The following is a 19,721-nucleotide window of genomic DNA, read 5'->3' as shown; positions in this document are numbered from 1 at the left end:
GGTCCGTGTGGAGGGCAAAAGAAGAAAAAATGCACTGGACACATTGGTTTCAAATTTGCTTGATACAAGTTGTGAAACAAACTAACAATCAGTGATTTGTTAATTTTGAACAAAGCGGGGTGGCCCAGAGCGAGGACTGTCACTCATCACTAACATACAACCCTGTCTCCTACAACATCACCTTCATCACCCTCATGTTTAGTCTCCTCGGTTAAAACCTGGGACGGTGGACTTCAATGGTCTCATTTGAAACATATTTGTGATATATCAAAAACAAAAAAACATAATGCATTTCATTAAAAACAGAATTAAAAGTGTAGTTAATTGAGTATTTATGGTACATAGTTAGAAGATGTAAGAATTCAAGACCAAATTCACAGAAGGAATGAGAGAAAAAAAAAGACATTTCAAATCGGTCTGTGACTTCAGCACCATGGACAGCACCAATACTTGATCGTTGACATTTCATTCATAGTTGGGGCCAAAGATTCTCTAATCACTGATTTATGAGAGTCATGAATATGTTGCACCCCCTTTACTGTTTACATGTATCGCTCTTATTAGGTAGTGGAACAGGTCATTAAACTCTAGTTAATGAGCACAGAAGGAATACCTTGAGATTTGTGGTTTGGGATCAGGCATTCTTAAGCAGCTTAAATATTCCAATTTCCTCATTGTATTTATCATAATAATAATACCTGCAATAGACATGTGTTTTTTTAATCAAAACAACCCCAGAATATTCCAGCATTATATTAAAAAAAAACTAGGGCTGGGCAGATTAACGCGTTAACGCAAGATTAATCTGGCAATCCTTTAACGGCGTAAACTATTTGATCATGCGTTAACTGCATGTTTTTTTGTGTGTGTGTTTTTTTTTTGCATTGAGCGGAGCTTATCGCTTAAATCTCTTCAGGCAGCATAGTTCAGACCTGACGTTTCACGGCTTTCCCACTACTGCCCGCGTGAGGTCGATCAAAGATGAAAAATAAATAAATAAGATAAACGCCATGAACGCATTACAGCGGCACTACTTTTACTTTGAAGGCACGCGCTTCCGTAGCCTTGCCGATTGACGTAAAAGCACATATTGTTCTGTATCTTCTGTTCTCAACGAGCAGCACTGCTCCCGCGAGCTGCTTCATCTTAAAAAAAAAAGCCGCTCACAAGCGGTCAGTGAATACCCGCAGGCTCCATGTCAAGATTGAAAGTTAATCGTGCATGCGCAGAGCTCCTGATCCCGCGGTCTGATCCATGCAGAGCACTTTAAGTCAGTATCACTTCTGGATCTTTACTCTTCTCTCAAAGAGGAGAACTTTCCTCACATCACAAGATGTTCAGTGCACTTTTTCAAGACAACACAGACTGGACTTCTTTCACTGAGGAAGAAAAACGGAACTTAAAACATGAAAAGCACTTATTGCTTTTGTATAAAGTGAATCAATTGCTGGTCTTTAACATCTTTAAGGTAAGCAACAGACTGAACATGGACAAAAGAAGGAGTGGTTTGTCCCTCACAGGCACCCTTACTACTGAACAGTACCTGTTCAGAAAAAAAAAAGATTTATAAAGTATATATGTATGTACGTTACCTTGCTGTTGCTCCAGAGTGCTGTTATATTGTTCTGGTAACATTACTTTAAAATAAAAGCCTGCAATACACTAGTTTTGACTTCATCATTGAATTTGGCGCATAATGCGATTCATCGCAGAAAAATCATGCGATTAATCAGTTAATTTTTTTTCAACTCGGCCCAGCCCTAAAAAATACATAAATACTCTTTTGAATAAACAGTGTTTTGCCATTCAGCTAACATTACATTAAACAGTAACTTTAGTATGATGTCAACACATCTCAATGTCAAAACATTCTTATTATGCCAGAACATCTGTTTCCTCATGGCTCTCTCGGAGCACTTTAAACACTTTAAGTTTGGTCTCATCTCAAACTTAAACATACAATAATTAGGCTGACATGAAAACACATTAATCTGACTTTCCTTTAAAGCATCCTCACTTTTAATCCAAAATAAAAGCTCTGTTACATCCACAGCTTCGGCTTCCTATTAAGCCTTATGTTCCATAACAAATGCAAATATATATGCAAATGTGTCTGGATGTTGCAGTATTTTTGTTTCTATCTTAAGTGTGATCTGTTTAAAAAAATAATTTATATATATATATATATAAAAAAATAATTTATATATATATATATATATATATATATATATATATATATATATATATATATATATATATTTATTCATTAACGACATGTCTTAATTGAGAATTGAAAAGACACAGAAATAAGCGTTAACAGTGCCGTGATACTAAATAACTGACAACTGACTGTCAGTAGCTCTGGGAGCAGCTGGTGATGCTGAGGAAGAAATATCTCAATAACAGCAAATTAAGACTGTAGATTAAAAAGCGTTTATTGCAAGACTATGGTATGTGATTTTATGATCACATGGTGTTTGTTTCTGACACACTATCTTCTAAAAAAACATTTTATAATTCTGCAAACCACAGTTACGTGAAATGTGGAAGTTTCTAAATATTTCATATGAGCCGAGCAAAAAAAGGTAAAAAAAAAAGAAAAAAAAAGTAGTGGGAAAAAGCACATGAGGCTTGTTTGAGGTAAGTTTTAAAAGCAAATGAATTAATCATTTTCAAGTCAAGCTATCCATTTGTGTGTGTGTGTGTGTGTGTGTGTGTGTGTGTGTATGTGTATGTGTGTGTGTGTGTGTGTGTGTGTGTGTGTGTGTATATGTGTGTGTGTGTGTGTGCTCTTACATGTGTATAGACAAGGGTGATAGAGCGAAAATAGCAGTTAGCCCCAGTATAGCTCCAGACATTTTTCTCATGAATTCCTAGTGGTTTGCATACCAATACTAAATACAGAAGATCTCCTCAACCACAAGGGATTTTGAATCATTTCAAAATGTAAACAAATATATTATGTTAATATTTAGGGTTAAGTTGTGTTATGGACTTATGCTCTTGTAAGGCCGGCTTTGCAGTTTTTTTGCTATGTCACGCCAATGGCATTGGTATTGATTCATGGGAGTAAAAGGACTTTAAGAGTGAGGAAGAGCTCCTGATGAAGAATTCTGTTTATAAGAAAAATTCCACCAAATTTGATTTCAAGTGTAGATATAAGATGTCAGTCAATATTATTGGAAAATAGACTAAACTTGTAAAGCACTTTTCTCGTCTTCCGACCTCTCAAAGCGTTTACACCGTATAGGGAGCAATTTTGGGGTTAAGTGTCTTGTCCAAGGACACATTGACACGCACAAGTGGAGCCGATGATCGAACCACCGATCCTTTGATTAAAGGACGACCCCGCTCTTCCTCTGCAGTCGGCGGATGTAACAAGTTGAGCTGATGTAAGGAACTCCCTTGGCTCACTCCTGCCTGCACACACAATCCACTTGTTCACATTTGTGTTTCATGAATGAATGTCCTTGAAGGGGAACAAAGCCTTTGGGGATCTGCACAGCATGAACTTAATTAGTAACCTGAGAGGATGAACCAATGAACACACAGAGAGGGCCGTAATTACAAAGCCTCTTTAGAAATGCAGTTCTGAGACTGCCAACATGTCTTTCCATTTGGCGTTTGATGTAATAACAACACAAAGCCAATGCTTTCTTGTGGCTCTACAACTCCATGTTCCCTCCACCAGACTAGAAGGTTGAACATCCCAAACTCTCCAAGGAGAGGAGCTTTCCCAGCAATAATGTCACAGTGAGAACAAAATGTTCTTCGTGACAATCGTTTAACAGAAGGCTGGCAAGAAGGTGGGTATCAGTCAAGAAAACTGGTAGTTATGTTGGGAAAATGGTCAGCTGCATTCGCAATGTATAGAGCGTATTCACGTGATGTCATCATCTCATCCGCGCCATCTTTGGGGTCCACCTAGTTAGCCTGCTGCTAGTGGGAGTCAATGGGTTTCGCTATGGATTTTGCGTACTGGAGACAAGTTTTTACGCACAGGAAAGTTTCAAGGCGTACAAAACTCTGCAGACCTATGTCGAATTCACACCAAAAGCGTAACGCTTGCTTCCCTGATTTTACTCGCTCAAAACGTTATGTGGTTAACTCATTTTTCGCTTTTTCGCAACCGGTTGCAGCGGAAAGCCGGCGCGGCTTGAGTCCCGTTACCCCGAGTTACCGTCATGACATCGCCCGGTCACGTTCCTGTAAAACAGTTTTCATTTCCGCTATCGACCATGGGACATTAACAACTATTTTTGCGTTATGCTTGTTGTGTAAATACCACAAATAAAACAAATGTCGGAACATTAAGCGCCTTGTGTCTGGGTTCATACTACAATCCGTAGTCGCACACAGCTGTCTCCAGCTTCAGGATGAGTGTCTGGATGAAGCTGCGTCTACAATTGTGTCTCCTTCAGGATATAATGGTCATTTCTTAGGAAGAGTGGCATAAAACACAGCAAAACAATGCTGTGCATGGACCCCAACATGGCCGCCAAAGCTTGTTGTGATCATGTGGGTGAATATGCTCTATATATGATTTGTAATGTGATCATTCTAACCGGCAAGAGGTGAAATAAGGAGGAAAAAGAACAGAAGAAGAAAGAATGAAGAGAGGAAAAGCAGCAATAATCTGGAAGTGAAGGTGGAGAATACATACATGTGTTAAAAAGAGGGAAATACATGTTTTATGATTTGAGAAGAGAAAAAGGAGCATGAAAATAATCTGATCAGTGAAGAGGATAAGTGCAAAGAGTAGGAGAGTAAAAAAAGAAAAAGCATTTGTAATCATTTTAAATTCTAAGGAGTAGAAGAAGAAGAAGAAGAAGAAGAAGAAGAAGAAGAAGAAGAAGAAGATAAATTGAAAGAGGAAGCAATCTTATGAAGACAAGAAGAAAAGAGAAGTGTTCGAAGTAAAAAAACGGAAGAGAAGCGACGGAGAGGTAGAAAGAAGAGACGGAGAGGTAGAAAGAAGAGACAGAGAGGTAGAAAGAAGAGACAGAGAGGTAGAAAGAAGAGACGGAGAAAAGGAAAAGAAGACGATGCAGGGATGAAAATAGGTTGTGTGCTGTGGGGAGTGTCATGAATTCATCTGGATACACGGGGCCAGGTGTTGTTTCTGGCCTGTAGCAACTGGCATGGCCATCCCTCTTTCTTTGAGTGTGTGTGAGTGTGTGTGTCTGTTTATGTGTGTGTGTGTCTATGTGAGTGTGCGTGTTTGTGCTGACTGAGAGGAAAAGTTTTCACTTCAACAACAATGGGGAAGCCCGGAAGGGCTGACCTTCCACTGACAGATTAATCTGCTTTACACACAGCAACACGATGACACAACAATGCTGAGGTACCAGTGGCATACAGGTATGCATGCACACACACACACACACACACACACACACACACACACACACACACACACACACACACACACACACACACACACACACACACACACACACACTCTTGTCTTGTTTCAGCTCTGAGATGTTCTTCAAGCTGTCTTACCCAAAAGCCACAATGGCATATGTGCAGCTGTGTGTAGCTCTCAAGTTCATATTTCTAATGTTCTTACTTTCTGTTCACATACTGTGTGTGTGTGTGTGTGTGTGTGTGTGTGTGTGCTGTGTTCCCTCACGTCTTTAAAGAAGCTGCTGCCATGAGGAAGTGATCACTTGTCAGTCGACAGGCTCGTTAAAAGCACAGCTGTCCCTTCATGAAAGACGCTTAAATGCGCAGCCAAAGCCTGCAGCTCCGGCAGAGTGACGTTTCTCTCTGGAGAGATACCTGACTCTGCTACTGCTCCTTTATGAAATTCATGCAAAGAAGGAAAGGAAAAGGGGCTGAAACACATGAGTGATAGGACAAGTGTTGACATGAAAAGACACTACCATCGTCCTGGCTTTGTGTGCACGGTTGTTACGCTCTAGTGTGATGTGTTGTTCATCTGGCCAGGAGCTCTACATCTCAACGCCTGCGACAGCAACAGCTGCTCGGCCAACGTATCTTTGAGCAAGGCTCCGAGGACAGGTGAGGCAGCAGCGTGGCAGCGGTTGTCTACTTCCTTTGCTAAGGGTGCATTCTGCTTTCACTCAGAAGAAGCTGCGAGTGTAGAAGACACGACACGCAGGAAGACTGTCGCCGCTCAGCAACTGCAAGCACAGCGTCTTCAAAAGGCATTCTACCTCTGCAGTATGAAACAGGCTGTAGTATGTACCATTCAGTAGCATTCACACTACAAGTAAGAGGTACAGGATCATGCTGCGTATGAGTCTTAAAAAGCTAAATAACAGTACAAATGTGTCTTTCTTTATTCACAGATTTTAAAGTGACCAATCAGTTCTCGATCACTAATTGTAGCTGTAACTTGGATGGATGAGTCAAACAGACACAGCGGAGCGGTGTAACTACATTCACACATTGTGATGGTTTTGGGGCCTAAACCAAATTTCCTAGGAAGACCGAAGTTTACTTGGTAAGGACGCTATGCATATAACAAGCATATAGTGACACTCAGTACCGACACACTCAAAACAGACGCCGGAGGGGTGCTGATGCTGAGGAGCTCTGATCAAGCGTTCGTATTTAATGCATTGTAGGTCAGAAAGTGTTGGACTGTCACCCAGGAGACCGCTGTTCGCATCCCATGTGAAACCAGAAGTCAACTTCTGATGTAACGTCTGTGCTTACAGAGCGCCTCTTCTGGAGTTAATTTAACCACAGCCGCAACCTTTTCCTCGTTGTTAGTTCCCTTAACCTGACTAAGCTGCTTCCTGTGAAGATAGACGTTCATTCATAAAGACTGTATCATATAATGATAGAAATGTACACAAGCTGCTGTACATTTGTGAGAGAATACACAAAGAATAAGGGATTCATTTTGTGGACAATATCATACAATCTGATGTATGAGGATACATTGAGCTTAACTATATAACAAGGATAACAAGATTTAAACGTCTTTACACACTGATGTGTGTGAATTTGTTTTTAGATGGTAAATGCAATTTGTTATAAAAAATTAAGTCGACAACCGTTGCAGTGCAAATATCAATTGGTGCATTTGTAGTCAATATTTCCACTGAAATTAGTTCACATTGTTGTATCACAATGTATCATGTCATTGATATATATATATATATATATATATATATATATATATATATATATATACATATATATATATATATATATACATATATTGTCGACTTAATTTTTTATAAATATATATATATATATATATATATATATATATATATATATATATATATATATATATATATATATATATATATATATATATATATATACACACATATATATTGTTACTCATAATGCTACTGCAGTTTGAGGGGAAATGACAAGACTTCACAATGAGTCATGTATTCACAGTCCATACATTTATTCATGAGGGACCAGACTTTATATTTGAACTATACCTCTCAGGAGCTTTCCCTCAGATTATTTTCACAGTGAACAGCTGTCTGATTTGTTCATTTTGGGGACATAGCGAGCGCTTTTTCCCTGCATGTCTTTACTAAATCTGGGCCTGGATTCCTGCGAGCTGCAGAAAACTAAAAGAAGATTTCCCTACGGAGCGGTACATGGGATCAGAAACTAAAGCAAAAAAACAAAACATATTATCTTTAAAATTGATAGAAAAAGAAAAAGCTTTGTCAGAAGTTTAGAACAGCTAAATGTCAGCGTCGGCTTTGAACATGATTGATGGGCTCTGTTACACCTACAAAGGCCACGTGTATCTGTTCCTGTGAACATCAGGAATGTGATCAGGGAACAGAACCCTGCTCAAACACACAAACTATTCCTGAAAACCTGGTTCAGGAATTCAGAAACTTTCTGACCAGAAGTACTGGGGTTTAAATGTTGACCCCGGCTCCACCTCAAGGCCCTGTCCTGGGTGTTGTCCCTCCTGTTGACTCAAGAGCTATTTGGGGTGAAGGTTGCGCCGCTGAACATCACCGATAGGTTAACCTTAGCTGATGCCGCTTTGCCTCACGTCATCTCTAATTGATGTCGCTTGAAAATGATGCAATGACTGTTTCATTTGGTCAAAAACTCTCTTCAAGTCTCCTTCGTGTCCTCCACTTGCGTCCCCCGAGGGCGGGACTAAGATGCGAGGAGAGGCAGCGATGGAAACTGGGAAATGTGAAATGCCCACAACAGTAATTTCGTAATGCGTCAGTGTCTTCCAAAATGTATTTTGGCCGGCAACCTGTATCGATAATGGCAGCTTAAGTTTAGGTTATTAAAACTATACTTGGTTAATTTCAAGAAAAGATTATCACATTTACTTTGCCAATGTGTCTCCGTTCAAACAGTATATGTATATGTATATATATATATATATATATATATATATATATATATATATATATATATATATATATATATATAATAACTGTAATAATACAGCTTCATATCTCCACATCTTTCTGTTCCATTGTTCTCTCCAGAGTCATGAAATCAGAAACCTTGAGGACACAATACCTGCGCTAATAACAGTCTTCACAAATGAATCGTCTTCACTGTGATTATTAAATCTTCCATTATTCTCCCTTTCTCTCTCCCTCCTCTATTCTTTCATTTAGTCGTCCGTGGTGGTTTCTGTTCTCAGCTGATGGAGTTGATCATTTTTCATGCGTTCTAGATGTCTGAGCGTTGCTTCCCATTAGCAGTGAGCTAAAATCTATCACAGACCATGAGGCTTTTGTCCAGAGCTCTGACTCCTCGTATTGTTCAGCACAGGGACGCCTATCGGCCTCCTGACCCTCTGAAAGCTTTGGGGCGAGGAGGCTTCTCTAATGTGGCTACACGGCGTTGGAGAAACGGGATCTTGATTGATTCAATATGATGAGAACCGAAAATAGACTACAAAAGAATGCCACTTATTTTTATCACACACACACACACACACACACACACACACACACACACACGTAAGACAGTGTGGTACGCAGAGTTATTCCTGGAGCAACCTTTCTTCTTCTAGACGTCTGTAGATGGGACGAGCAGATGCTCAAATTGTCACTAATCAGGCTGCTTTCAAAGCAAACAAAAGAAGCTCCTGATGTTTAAATATTGAAACTTTTTCGAGGTTGCATACCAGTGTTGATCTCCAAAGTTGTTGTTACTGCACTACATGACTGATTTATGAAGAAATGTGAAAGACTACATAAAGCCAAAGGTCACAGGAATAAAAGATTTCTTTCCAGTCCATGTTTGCCCTCATTGATCAACATGAACATCATATTTTTCCATGATAATTAATAATAATTTTATTTTAAAACCTTTTGTAGCAGTCCAACAAACAAATCATTGTTACAATATTAATATTACTAGTCCAGGTTCACTGAAAGCATCACAAGCACATGATTATGTATATTGAAGGTGGCCGTGAAGCTTTCCTTTCAAAGGAGTATTCGTGTAGTGGACATCCACCGAGAGATTATAAAAAACAATCTGAACTCATAAACTTATTTCAGGACTTGCTCTCACGCCCCCTAGAGCTCTAAGTGACTCACAGATTAACATGTGGATGACCCTGCAATATTTTATGACCCCAATAAACAACTCAGACAAACCTTTACTTCATAATTACTTAGCCTTGGGTTTCTGACCTTTCTACTTGGCAATCCCATGCCATCCACGAAGCCAACCGAGCTGCGATGCACCAACGTGCTGAAGATCTATTCAAGCAACTATTGAGAGCAACAGACTCTCAAAGAAAAGACTGAGATGACAGACTTATTAAACTGGCAACGGTGTTATAAATTCTCTGCTGCTACGAAAGGGACGATGAGATGACTCAGCATCCTGCTGGGTGATGAAGACGAGGAAGAACGGTTCCAGCGATGCAACAAACTACAATCATTCAATCAGAAGCAGATGTTCGGAGAGGAAACGCTGTCACTGAACGCAGCTTCAGCTCACATCTGTCCATCAGCGCGTCAGTGAAACAACACCACCTCCAGATGTAAAGGAGTTTCATGTTTCCTCGTTGAGGAGCCAAATACATTTAAGTCACATGATACAATCATCTTAGTTGATCATTCATTTGAGGTTCATCATTTGTTTATTCCATTTGTTTTGTTTATCGTTTTGTTTAATCTTTTTTTTTGTTTAGTAGTTTTTTGTGTAGTAACAATTAATTCATAAAGAACTTGGATATTTGATTTGTGTGTGTATAAGATAAAAGCTCCCTATAGACCTGGAGAAGAACTCTGTAATCGTGAGATTAAGATGTCCATATTTTTCTAAAATCATATGGCGTCTAAATTTGAATTTTAATGTTATGTTGAATATTGGTGTTTTATGGCCTAAACTGAGTACCATCATTTTTGTATACTTATGTATGGGTTCATAACTCATATTTGAATCATTCACATTAGTTACATATCTTGAAATGAATTAATTTGTATTTATATTATATGCTACCTGCTACCAGCAACTAAAACATCTGTGTTACTGTTAATAGTGCATTTTTTTATTTGATTTACTATAAATATTAAAAATAATGAGTAAAGGTCAGGGGAGTGTGTGGATATAGTCCAGGAAAAAGTTAAATTTATAAGTTTTAAAATGATTAACACGTTACTAAACTTTTTACATGCATTAATAAAGAGAGCAGAATTATCTATTTAAAACAATATTGTGTTATATATTTTGAATATTTGCACTCTTTTTTAGTGTTTCATAGCACTGTTTTGCTTTAACTACAATATAAATGATGTGTAAAGTCAGCTTTGACAGCGTCTCGATAATGAAGGACGTGTCCTTTCCATGTTGGACCTTTACAGGAATCCCTAACAATGGCTGAACGTGTTGAGTGGTTGTGAAAAGATCTGCCGCACAAAGGGAAGATGCTTTGAGACGCTTATTTACGTAGCAAGTTGTTCAGACGGCAATGAGGAGGCTGATTTTGTTCTGTGAATTGAGCAAATGGCAGTCAAATTGCTGTTTGTGGATATTGTCTGAATGCTCATCTCCTCTGCGGAGCGGGCTCAGGCCTTATGCATGAAATTGTTTTGCCAAATGAAGCAATTACAGTGTTAAAAAAAAACATGAATCCTGAGATACCTTCTACATGATGAGAGATGGAGAAATAAAACCCCTCTTAGAAATTGTTATCAGCTGATGGATAACTTTCCAACATCTGTTTTATAACCTGATGTGTCGGCGTTTTTTTCCCCCTGAAGTTAAAATCGCAGCTTTCCAAGAAAAATAACTTCCCTTCAAAAGTTATGTCCTATAAATGACAGCAGTCACTCACTTTAATCTTTAAAAGGGACCATCCAAAAATAAAGGTTTTCCCTCTCACCTGTGGTGCTATTTATCAATCCAGTGTTGCAGACATCTGCCGCACTGTATCTGCTTTCTCTTCAACATCATAAAACTCTCCGGCACTCAGTGTGTTTGATCCACTCAACAGCAATGTCTATTTCCAAAAATCACAATGGTTACTTGAGATAATTTACCGAACTTGTGTGCAGTTTCATGAAGGAACTATTTTCTTTCTAATAAACTACATCTGCCAACCGTACCTCAGTGCAGAAGGACGCTTATATCTACTCATGGATGAGAAGCTTGTGCACATGGAATTGCAAAATGTAAACACTAATGGTGGCTTTGTCAGCTGAGCTGTAACGTTTGCTAGCTCGGTGAGCTAGCAGTATTGAGTACAGGTCAACTCCTGGTTCTGAAGCCAATGTTGAAGTGCATTGAACTCTTTAAAGGCCGACAGACTCGTCTGGTCGCAGGAAGAAGTCTGATTGTGGAAAAGTCTTTGAGAAAATGATCCTACTTCTCACTGGATCTCAGTGAACATTGTAAACATGAGTTCATGGTCTCAAAAGTTCAAATTATTGCTGTTCATTAATTCAGTGATAGTCCCATTTAGAGTAAATTAGAGCATAAAACAGGATATGCTCCAGGGCGGGGCTACCTTGTGAGTGACAGGTCGCTCCCAGATGTTGTCCGGTCTGGGACTAAACAGTATTTTCAGTTCAGGAAAGTTTATTGTAATATTTGTATTTTATTTATTCTGCTCTTGGCTGTGCGTAGTTTCTTCCGCCCGTGTCTTCTTCACATTCCCAAGAAAGCCTGTTCAAAGTGAATGTTTATAGCAGGGGTGGGCAAACTTTTTGACTCAGGGGCCACAATGAGTTTTAAAATTTGACAGACGGGCCGGGCTTAGCATAGTAAAGCTGCGTTTAAACGCGTCGCGAATGTTACTCAAGCCTGTTGATTCAGCAACAACAGCATGGCCGTGATGACGGGAGCTTCTCAACGCTGATTGGCTTACGCCACGCGTCAGATGCTTTTTGGTGTCTATGCATTGACTGCATGTGATTAACTCACACGTCAAATTTGCAACGCTTTTGGTGTGAACGCAGCATAAGCATGCTTGGCGGAAAAGTGGCGGTTGATATTGTATTCTTAGAACCGCAACGGCTTCTTGGCAAATAAGACATCCAGCCTTTGATCGTACTTCCGTCAAAACTTATTCAACAGTCCACTCCTCATTAAATACTCGGCACTCACTGTGGACTTTTTTTTGGTCCACTCATTGTTACAGAAGGACTCAATGCAGGAAGCTGGCACGAGGCTAGCAGGCAGAACCCTATAGGTCACACGACATGACGAGGAAGGAGGAAGGAGGAGGAAGTGAGCAGCGCAGCGAGCAGCAGGCTGGAATCCCAGCAGAAAGCACGGCAGGCAGCGAAGGAGGACACCGCATGGCACGTGCTTCGAGAAACCCAAGTCGGGAACCGATAAGCACTACAGCGGTCTTTACTATAATGTACCTTCTCATATGTTCACCTGGCTTTCCAACATTTGCTCCTGTATTTGGATTAGGTTGATATAAGTATTATCTCGATATCTTAAAGTTCCTTAATGAAGTGTCCCTCATGTCCTTTTGAAAGAATCGACACAGCAGCAACAAATGAGGCCAGACGTCTTGACACTCCCACAAGCCCATGAACACGATTAGCCTCCGATGGAACCGCCCTATCGGTATCAGAAGCTAGCTGCTGTTACTTCTCATTGACTATAAAGCCGTTGTTACTGCTGAGCAGCGGAGCTGATGCCCTGCTCCGCTCTACAGCTGCTGCAGATCGTCACAGTGTCTCATCTCCGCTCGAAGAGTCAGCGGAACCGTCCTTGATACGCTGCTTGTCTTTTGAACGCAAAATGATTCGTCCTCGCTCTCCAGGAGGCTAATACTCTGTGAACCAATACGCAAGCACAACACAGACACACACAGGGCCTAGACAAAGCAACGGATGGCATTGGGGCATCCATGAACCCACATTTATAGACCGAAGTGAATGGATTGCATTTGGAAGCCATGTTTACAGCATGGAGGACAGGAGGTGGCGCTTAAGAAGTGTATTACGAAGGACACATTGTCAGCATGTTGTTGTTCATCCATACACACGGTTCTTTAAATTTAATAATGAAAATTGAGCCACTTGTTTGAGTGGTTCATTGGTTCATTGGCTTGATTTATTAGTTTATAGCTTTGCTGTCAACAATATTCTCCTTCCATCCAAACATCCATGAATCCATCCCTCCAGCATGTTCTGGGTCTGAAAGTTTAAAATGTAATATGTTAAGATGTCTCACTTCTTGTGGAGCTTCTTTTAACTTATTCATAAGTCTCCATTGCTCATATTGACTTGCATATGATAATCCTGTTATAAACCATTGCAACCTGTCGACTCACTACACAACGGCTCGAGTGACCTCCTCTACATATTGGATCCCACTGGTCTACCTTGACGCTCGCTGCCCTAGAACGCTGCTTCAACGCTCTTCATCCAATCATATCTCATCTGTGTCTCTCCGTATGTCTCTCTCTCTCTTCTCTCTCTCTCTGCCGGTTAAACAGTGACTGGCACTGTCGTGTGATTCCTCAAAGAGACAGCAAAAGCCCCTGCACACACACTCTGGGACATTAGGTGGCGTGGCCACTGTTGAAACGTGATGACATGATAACCGAATATATATTAATTTATATTTATCAGAGTTAGTTCCATTCCAACTAATGTATATTGTGAGTCGTATATTTAGTGTGGAAGTGTTTTCCCCAAACCAGATAACATAATGTTTCCACAAATGGGCTGCATCTTGAATACTGATTGCTCTATCTTGGATTGCCGTTACAACACTGTTTTTAACAACACACGGTCTGTTTCATAGATTTGTTTGTAAAATTATACTTCAGGGTAAACATGTTGTTTAATGACAACACATTATCGTTAAGTATTAACTGTGTTTGTAAATGTACAGGTTGAGGAACAATTTGCACATTTTTATACAAATTTTCATGCTATTGTATATTTTCAGGAGGACATGAAAAAAATAAGACGGCTCCTATTCCTGCGCACACACAAACACACATGCACACGCACGCACACGCACACGCACACACAAACACACACACACACACACACACACACACGCACACATACACATACACCCACACCCAGCCTATCAGAGACAGCTGGTGGCGACAAAACACAAGTACACATACACACTGGAGATCAACATGCTTGTCACACCTTCTCTGTGTGCTCTGTCAGTAAAAATTTGCAAACACAAACACACAGTTGCATCACACACAGCTGTCAGTCAATGTGTGTGTTTGCAAAGCGAGAGAGAGAGAGAGAGAGAGAGAGAGAGAGAGAGAGAGAGAGAGAGAGAGAGCGAGAGTATGTGAGTGTGTGTGTCTGTATTTGTGTGTGCGTGCGTGAATGCATGTGTGTGTGTGTGTGTGTGTGTGTGTGTGTGTGTGTGTGTGTGTGCTAGCATTTGTATGTTAGACCGAGACGAAACCAATAGTTGCAGTGAGGATATGTTTGAGAGAGATAGAGAGAGACTGTTAGAGTAATAATGATCGGTGTGTGTGTGTGTGTGTGTGTGTGTGTGTGTGTGTGTGTGTGTGTGTGTGCGCGTGTGTGTGTTAGTCTTGTTAAAGATCAGCAGATTAAATATTTTAAGAGAGACGCAGATGTCTGACGGCTGAATTTAAAAATTACCACCAAGGAAGGCAAGAGAGACGGAGAGAGAGAGAGAGAGAGAGAGAGAGAGGGAGAGAGAGAGAGAGAGAGAGAGAGAGGGAGAGAGAGAGAGAGAGAGAGAGAGAGAGAGAGAGAGAGAGAAGAGAGAGAGAGAGAGCGAGAGAGAGAGAGAGAGAGAGAGAGAGAGAGAGAGAGAGAGAGAGAGAGAGAGATGGAGACAGAGAAGAGACAGAGAGAGAGAAGAGACAGAGAGAGAGAAGAGACAGAGAGAGAGTTGGCGGCCAACATCCAGTTTTAAATATTAGCAGTAAAAAGTTGCTCAGTCAGCAGAAAGTATCCTACTCAACTCCTCCGACATTCTTGATCGCTTTCGTCATGTTTAATAAAACAAACATGAACTGGACGCTGAGCGGAGAGAAACAGCAGTAAATCTACTTTGGCATGAAGACACTTACCTAATTCAGAGGGTTTTAATATTTCTTTATCAAGCGGAGCCAATCAGGACCAAGTCCAGCTGTGATGTTTGATCTGCAACAGAGGAGAGATTTATGAAAATGAAAATCTGAAACTTAAAATCAAACATTCCACTTCTTTACAAATACATACACAAATAGGAAACTTTAAGCTACAATGTATTCAGTCAAGATATTTTGGGTGTCGACAATATGTACTGTTAATGCCAATAGGGATGTCGCTGTGGCTGAACGCAGGCATCTTTGACCTCCCAGTGATATCAATATGATATATGATTTTATTGTTGGATGTAAACTAAAAGGGTCCCTTACATTTTGTTTCCAGAGGGTCCTGATGAAAATGTTGTCTACTGAGTTTTGTTACTGAACCAAACACCTAGCAGTATAATGACAATATATATTTTTTATTTTGTATATTGGACTTTATTTAATCAATGTACACATCAAATACAACAATGGATCAAACGTGAAATCAGAAATAAAAGCATCAACTTTTTTTCTGTTTCTCCAATTGTTTTACTTTTGCACATTTGCATCCATCTGTGATGAAACAATAATGACCTGGCCCCCACCAGGCTCACCAGTGTGACTTTGAAGTTTAGTTGAGCAGGATCCAAAGTCCCAGACTCCCTCAGTGTCACCATGTGGGCGGGAAATTAAAACTGGGTGTGTCATAGTCGTGTGCAGCAGTAACGGGACAGACTGGAGCCATTCAATCCCCCGTGGGGACCGTCATCATGACTCTGCTACTGAAATGCATTGTAACCTCACCATTTAATTGTAGAACATGTAGAAGGATGAACTCTACGTGAAATGAGAGGTTTGGTGACTAAACAAGGCTAAATGTATGAGCACGTAATGTTTCCAGAGACATTTTTAGATGAGGGACATGAGGGAGTATGTATGGAGGCACAGTGCAGCTGTGTCTGTAATCCATCACTCTCTTTGTTCAGCAGTAACACCTGCTGTCAGTCAAAACAAGGTCAGCGCTGCACAGGGAAAATATAGCGTACACATGGCTGCACGGTGAGTCGTAAGGTGACTCATCTCCAGACAACTGAACATGAAACAACCGAGTCTGATGCTGCAGCGTAAACACCAGTTAGGTTTTATACACTTTGCTTTCTTCATATAAGCAAACACAAGCGTAAGGTCCATCATGTCATTTAATCGCAGACGCTGTCTGCTTAATATAAGTCAAGCTTCCTGGCACAGCAAGACTGATAGATATTTTTTAAAGAGAAGCTGAAAACATCCCGACACAAAGTGTTATCTAGTTGCTAAAGGTTTATTTCATTTAAATTGCCCCAATTTTTAGGGAAATCTTTGAGTAGCGAAGAACAGAAGCATATGGCATCCGGTTAGATCAGAGGAACAGAGCGCCGTCTAAACGCTCATATGAAAGAGGGAGATCCGATCAATCGAGTGTGAGCCGCCTCCCTGCGTCTCGCTCTCTCCAACGCCGAATCAAAGCGCCATCCGTGGTCTCCAGCTCTGTCTGCTCGGCTCTCTCATGCAGTGCTGGTTATCGATATCGATGACGGAATACATTTTGACTTTCAGCTCGAGATGGAAATTGGAGTTGGACACGGCCAGGCACAGGCTCTGGAGGAAGCCCTTTGTAAAGCACAGGCCTATACAGCTGGTTAATGAGATGGTGGTTCCGAACCGACAGCACGGCCTTATGGGAGAAATGCTCGCTGCCGCTCTGGTGCTATTAAGATGAGAGGAGAGATAAGTGGATGTGAGAGAGTCAGTCTGGCTTTGTTCACTGTCTAACGCCTCGCTGTCTGCAGACTGCTGACATTTTGATCCATTCAGCTGTAAATGGGCTTTGGGAGGGGGGTGGGGGGGGGGGGGGGTTCTGATTGGTAATTTAACAAAAACTGTATTGTTCTTTTTCATCTTCAGCAAATGAACTGGGCGTTAGGGGATTACAACTTCCTGCAACATGTACTCTAGTACTGGACCGGCTAACCATTTAAGCTACCCAGCAACACATTCTCACCTCCAACTTGTAAATTATGGCTGCTTGGTCAGCAGCTCTAAACACTTTAAACCAGGGTTGTCCAAAGTTCGGCCCGCAGCCGGATTTCATACGACCCGCAGCTTTGATCTTATAATGTATTATTTATGGCCCGCCAGCTCTGTCAGTATAAATAAATCATAAAACATTAAAGATGTAATTCCTTCTTTCACCTCAGGGTGGCCGCACCATTCTAATGTCATCTGGCTCTGCATCTGTGCCGCGAATCCTTCTCGAATAATTTCTGCCATGGCGACAGCAAAAAAAAAGAGAAATGTTGGTGGTGAGGGAGCGGTTCAGGAGCGGTTCGAATTACAATTATTCTTCAATGAAAATCGAGGCAATTGTGTTTGTCTGATTTGTAAAGAGACGGTTGCCTTGTTTATGGATTTCAACGTAGAGAGACACTACGAGTCTAAACATGCTCCAACGTACGACAAGCTAACAGGCAGTGAGCGCGCTGGAAAAGTGAAGCAACTCTAAGCTGTCTGGAAGCGCAACAGCGATTCTTCCCGAGAGCCAGTGAGTCAAATGAGAACATCACCAAAGCTAGCTACGAAGTGGCCATGCTAATTGTTAAACATGGCAAATATTTTAATGAAGGTGCGTTTATTAAAAACTGTATCATGGTAATAATGGTGGAGAACAATTGCCCCGAGAAGAAGATAGAATTCATGAGTGTGCCTGGAACGCAACACCGTGGCACGGAGAGGTGAGGACATACCGTCAGATATTCAGGAGCAACAAGGGGACGGGAGCGGCTTTTGATTATTTCTCATTAGCCTTCATTGAAAGCACCGACGCATCGGACACTGCACAACTACAGAGCCACCAACTCTCACGGTTTCGCCAACTGACCCACGCTTTTTCATGTTTTCACACATCCTGTAAAAAGACATCCTGTTTACCACAAACAGTCGTGCGACTGGGGGTCCGCCGGCAGAGAGTCCGGGACAAAAAAAACCATTTATGATACTCCTCTTTTGTTTTAACGATCATGACAACACTCTTTCTAGAGTTGAATGTGATGTCATAGTGCAACCCATAACTTAAGCAGTTGCTGTAACCCAGCGCTATAAGGAGACAGGACCACTAAGTCATCAGCGTAGATCATTCTATTTTTTATATGGAAGTGTGTGTGTACATCACTGTGCGTGCAATGAAGACGATACAAGGTGTTTTTCTCTGCTGTGAATACGACCACATCTCAGCCTCCAGCCCTCTGAATGCAAACATGATGTACCACCACACATAGCAGTGTGTGTGTGTGTGTGTGTGTGTGTGTGTGTGTGTGTGTGTGTGTGTGTGTGTGTGTGTGCTGTCATCTCTTCGGACCAGCTGGAGAGTCCAGAAGTCATAGATTAAAGACAATTTCCATGATCTACAGCTGCCTATCTCTCTCTCTCTCTCTCTCTCTCTCTCTCTCTCTCTCTCTCTCTCTGTCTCGCTCTCTTTCTCTCTCTCTCTCTCTCTTTCTCTCTCTCTCTCTCTCTCTCTCTCTCTCTCTCTCTCTTTCTCTCTCTCTGTCTCTGCCAGTAAGTCTCTCTCTCTCTGAAATGACTCATTCTATTTCCTTGTTTGTTTTTTTCTTTTCTTCCTTCCATTAGTGATATCATCAAAAGCAAACTGCAGGCTCATTAGTAAAAGTACTTTTCACCAATCGTGGCAATGACTTTGGATGACATTGTGTTATTTCTATTCTTTGGTAGATGTACATTTCCGCTGCATATTATTGTTCTGCTCCACGGCAGCAACGTTGTGTTTACTGCTCAGCCATTGGACAGCACAGTGTTGTGATGGAGTAGCAACAGTTTCCTCCGCTGAGTCAACACCATTTCTACAATGCATGGGCATTCTGATTGAGTTGATGTTGTTTGGTGAAGCACTGTTTGACTTGTTTCCGAAAAGAACGGATAATATTTTCATTGTCAAAGAACTTGTCCTACGTGACATTTATTAGTGGCTCCGCAAACACGTCTTTGGTTCCAAGTGGTCGGCGGCAAGCAACAGAGGGAGACTGGTGACCATGGTGTCGTCACCGGGGATATTCCAATGTGATGTGGAGTTGTACTTATTTTGTTAATATAATCAATAACAAAAGAAATAAAAAATAAACTTCACCCTTAACCTAATTTGTTGCATAATGTCACAAACAGTTACCGCTAAACATTTCAATGCATT

At 40.9% G+C, this 19,721-nt stretch overlaps 1 protein-coding gene across 4 annotated transcripts in view; it reads right to left on the bottom strand.

Annotated features, from left to right (window-relative positions):
• Positions 1 to 19,721, bottom strand: part of si:cabz01090165.1 (uncharacterized protein LOC100333421 homolog) — a 309,025-nt gene that overhangs the window by 89,711 nt on the left and 199,593 nt on the right. For all 4 annotated transcript variants that reach the window (XM_068585049.1, XM_068585050.1, XM_068585048.1 and 1 more), the window contains one exon: positions 15,497 to 15,569. The gene's annotated coding sequence lies outside the window, so the exon portion shown is untranslated. The remainder of the gene's footprint in view (positions 1 to 15,496; positions 15,570 to 19,721) is intronic.

Source organism: Clinocottus analis, unplaced genomic scaffold (genome assembly GCF_023055335.1).
Source record: "Clinocottus analis isolate CAN_PGR_092001 unplaced genomic scaffold, fCliAna1.0.p SCAF_2, whole genome shotgun sequence".
Lineage (NCBI taxonomy): Eukaryota > Metazoa > Chordata > Actinopteri > Perciformes > Cottidae > Clinocottus > Clinocottus analis.
This window is presented reverse-complemented; position numbering and strand designations above follow the sequence as displayed.